Raw genomic sequence first — 4,679 nt, 5'->3', positions numbered from 1 at the left:
CAGACTAAGGTTTAAATGCTGGTAACTAAGGGAGACAAGGACATCAGAGATGGATTCATTGTTAAATGATATAAGCTGACTAAAACTAAAACACTTCTGTACTATATGCACATATATACATCTAGCACAGAATATGTATTATTGTATATATGTATGGGCATGCATTCTAAGTGTATAAAATTCATCCAATCTTTAAAATGCTCAAAGCTAAAAACTTGTGACTGACAGTATTTTATTTTTCATTTGTGTGGTACAGAATTGCCTGCTGTTACCTCTCCTTTGTCAGAGACTGATAAGGGCTGTACAATCTTGTAGTCACAACATCTCACTAAAAAGCTTCTTTGGCGGCAAAGCCAATCTCTGAGTGTGTTTGGTTTCCTGGCTGCCTTATTTGTTTACAACAATGCTCTTAAAATTGTCTCTACCATCTGTGTGAGGTCTAGTTCCTTGAATGAGAATGAGATATTAAAATGCCATCCAGATGTCTAGATGCATATCTGCATTAACATATTATGCAAATTGTCACAAGACTTTTTTTTTTCCTTTCTTAAACAAAAAATATTTTTAGATGGAGTGTAAAAAAGTAAATCTGTGGAGGCGAAAGAAAAAAATAAAGAAAACAAGATACACTGAATTTGCAATGCTTATCTCATAATCTCTTATAAAATCACGACTTGCAAATGGTAACTTGTGTCTATCAATCTGCAGAGGGAAGACAGATGCCAACAAAAAAGCAAAACTCACCTCTAAAGAAGATCTATGAATTTACGACATACCACTTTTTATGACAGATTTTGCATACTGGACAGTATAAATTATTAAACATTCCCTCATTCAACACCCACAATGTAGAGTTAGCAAACAACAAGTTTTAAGACTGCATAGTTATTACTACAATAGAAAAGAAGTCAAATTCTCAACAGAAAAATATTAAAAAATATGATTATATACCTGTGACAAGGTTGTGTCGGGTACAGACAGCAAGATTCTCTTTAAAATATTACATGAAAATCTACTAAAATATGACATGGTGTTACTAAAATAATGAGTTACCTGAGGATGCAGGAATACTTATTATTTGTGAAGAACAAGACATCTGGTTCATTCTATAATTAAGTTGGATGTACCCTGTTATTGTGGAAATGGCTGTGTTATAAATTCTAAATATGTATTGGGGTGAGGAGAAATTTTCACTGCACACATTTAAGTTCAGATTCACATGATGGAGAAATATTGTAATGTGATTTTTAAAACATTTTATTTTACTTTTAATTATATGTGTATGTGTGAGGGTATGTGCATGAAAGTGCAAGTGAGTGCTTGAAGAAACCAAGAGGGCATTAGGTACTCTAAGGCTGGAGTTACAAATGGGTGTGAACCACTTGGTGTGCATGCCTGGGATGAAATAGATCCTCTGAAAGGGTAGGCCCTCTTAACAAGGGGATGAGCCATCTTCCCAGCATCAAGTAATTGCATTTCTTTGCAAAAGTTATTTTAAATCTCATTGTTTTTCCAACTCAATATTTAAATTTCAATTGTGTTTACAGTGAACCAGATCTGAAACCCGTGCCTGAGATAATTACTTCATTACCACTGTGGGAGACCTTGACACAGAGTGGAGAGTTTACAAAATAATCAGAAAAATAAAACAAAACAAAGCCAAAATCTTTGAGGGTCACAGTATCTCAGAACTCACATTTAATGATAGATTCACTCTTTTTCTCGATGTGTTGATTTAGCAAAAAGACTATTAAAGCCTACTAAAATTCCATTAAAATGGCTTATGCTCCCAAATTCTCCCATCCCACCTTCAGCTGACATGTGGCATGAAACATTAAAATTTTTAAAGATAAAATTAGCAAGAATGTACAAAATGATTTGCAAGGGAGCAATGGAAAGCTGAAAGAAAGGTTGAAGAATTAAAATACAAGTAAGAACTAAAGTGTTCACTATACATAATGCATTAGCTAAGCATTCTGTCTTCGTTCTCTCACAATTACAATGTGTTTGGAGTACAAAGAGAAAACGAAGATAATTATCTAGTAGATTCAGTTCAGCGAACATTAGATTGGAGGAATTAGATGACCCACAGTTTTCTGATAAACTGCTTCCCAGTTTTACATGCCTCACTTTTGTACTCTGTATGAAAGCTGTGCCATCTTCTCCCCACCCTCTTCTGATGAATGGTCATAACTAATTGCCACCAAAGATGCCAGACATAAGAATGAAAAGATGTAACTCAACAGAAACAAATTTCCTTTTTTAAAAACCGACTGCTACCCCAGTCAAGGCATTCAAAATTAAAGTAAGCAAAGCATTTAATGCCAAACATCATTTCTCCAGATGACAGAAATTAGTCATTTTCAGGAAATGAATTACTAAAGAACTAGATATCAACAATACCTAAACAAACTACACAAGGGCACTCTAATTCCCAGTCATTAATTTAATAAAAGAATCAAAAAAAAGAGTTCCAAGGTAAGTTTGTTTTTTACTACAAATTCTATTTTGAGGATATTATTAAACGCACCATGTGATCTAGTCCAGTATTGTATTCTAACATGGTTTCAATAGGTAAGATTTATCCATGTGATCTAGAGTCATCGAATTGAAGTGGCTCAGCAGGTAAAAGTGTGCTGCACAAACTTGACAACCCAAATTTGATCCTGGAACCCATGGTAAAGGAAAAGAACCATTTGTACTGCAAGCTGTCCTCTAACAGTGCCTTAGTAGCCCTCTATAATCCTACACCTCTCAACAGTAACTTTTCCCTGACTTCTGACAGCACAGACACACTGTAGTCGCATTTGGCATAAATTAAGGCACATGGTATATACTCTTGTCTCTCTGCCTTTTTCCAAGCATGAGACAAGGTTTGATATTGATTGACACTTGCTAGATCTACAACCATCTAGGTGACCAGTGTCTGGTCATAACTATAGGGGAGGTTAATTGATGTGGGAAGACCCATCCAGAAATGTGGATGATACATCCTATGAGCTGTGATTCAGGACTAGATTAAAAGCAGAATGAGATCTAAGTATCAGAATTAGTCTCTCCCTGTTTCCTAAGGGTCGATATGACATGTTCGACTAGTTGTCTTAGGCTCCTGTCACTATGACTTCCTAACCATGATAAATGCATCATCAAGCTAAAAGCCAAAAGAAACACTTTCTTCTTTAAAAATACTTTCATATAATAATTTTGTTACAATAAGTAATACAGTAACTTATATGAATTTCCCTGTGTTGCGTTCCATGCTTGTAATTTATTCATTCTCATGATAATAATGAAGAAAAAGCAAAATCAAATTTGGCAAAGTTTAGCATTTCCTTTTACTACTGATAGATGTCTGACTAATTCCAGTATCAAATGTCTTGAATACTGACATTGTGTTTTAATAACATAAATGCATTTCTGTAAGATATACAGCAAATTTTCAAATGGCTTCCCTGACCAGAACAGACCATATGGCTTTTCATGGTTGTATTTCTACTGCCTTCTTCTCCACATCTTGCCTGAAGTCATAAATGTGAGCAACCATAATTGAATACATTAATGTACAAAATCCTTTGGAAAACTACCTTATTTAAAATGAATAATTATACTACTTATTATTACTACAAATAAATAATCTAGAAGGTAACTGCCATAAAGAAATCCAAATGTTTCACAAGCTGCTGCTGGTTTTTCAAATTGACCCTGAGGAAGGTCAGTCAACTTGTTCTAATTACTGCATCCTTCAAATCCAAGCAACAGAGTTAAGGTAATAAAAACTGCAAAGGGACGCCTGTATATTAAGTCATAAGTATGTTAGGAGAGTCACAATTAAGATAATATAGAGTATTCTAAATGCAAAAGTCCATGTACTTTTCTAAAATGAGCAAATCGCCCAAGCCACGCAGCTGAGTCTGGTTCCCATGAGACTAATAAAGTTGGTTCGTGACTCTCCCTAACACTGAGATTTGTGTGTCTCCACATAGCTCAAGAGGCCCAAGAGAGATACTGTAAATTTTTCCACTCATGAAGGGAAACGGGCAATGAATTTTGCTAGTTTTAACACCAGATTCAAGCATACTCTAAAAGTGTTCAAGGGCAGCCAGTCCTTATTTATAGGAAGTCACTCTTAACACCAGACCTAAATATCCCATGTCTTAGATTTATGCCTAGATTTGTGACCATCCATTATCCCTGGTGTAGTTAAATGTGCTGTGAAGAGCCAAGGTAAATCCATTTGGGAGTGCACACCTGACCTCCTCAGCACTTCCTGTGAAATACATATAAAGGATAAATATGTTCATTGGGTCTCTCCTGCTAGATGCCTCTGGTAATGTTAACATCATCTACGTGCCCTCCCCTCCCGCATCCAATTTTCCCTTTGTGCATTCTTTCATGAAATGGCTTGACAAACTTAATTTTCCCTGACCCATAACGTCCGTAATGCAATTCTGTTACATTTTGGGATTTCAAAATCTATATCCATGCTTTCATTTAAAAGGTCATACTCCAAAGAGTTCAAATGTTTGGTTTAACAAATCAAAGAGTATTTGTCATGTTACATATCATAAGTTTGGCTTTTGATAACACCACAGAGCAAACAAAGTCTACATGGAACACTTACCATATAGACACGCCAGAGAAACAAATAACACAAGATTAAGGAAAGATGAAAAGTATTT

The sequence above is a fragment of the Alexandromys fortis genome, unplaced genomic scaffold (assembly GCF_014885135.2).
Source record: "Alexandromys fortis isolate MF-2015 unplaced genomic scaffold, M_Fortis_MF-2015_v1.1 scaffold_48, whole genome shotgun sequence".
NCBI lineage: Eukaryota > Metazoa > Chordata > Mammalia > Rodentia > Cricetidae > Alexandromys > Alexandromys fortis.
The sequence above is the reverse complement of the archived record's forward strand: the minus strand, read 5'-3'. Positions refer to the sequence as shown.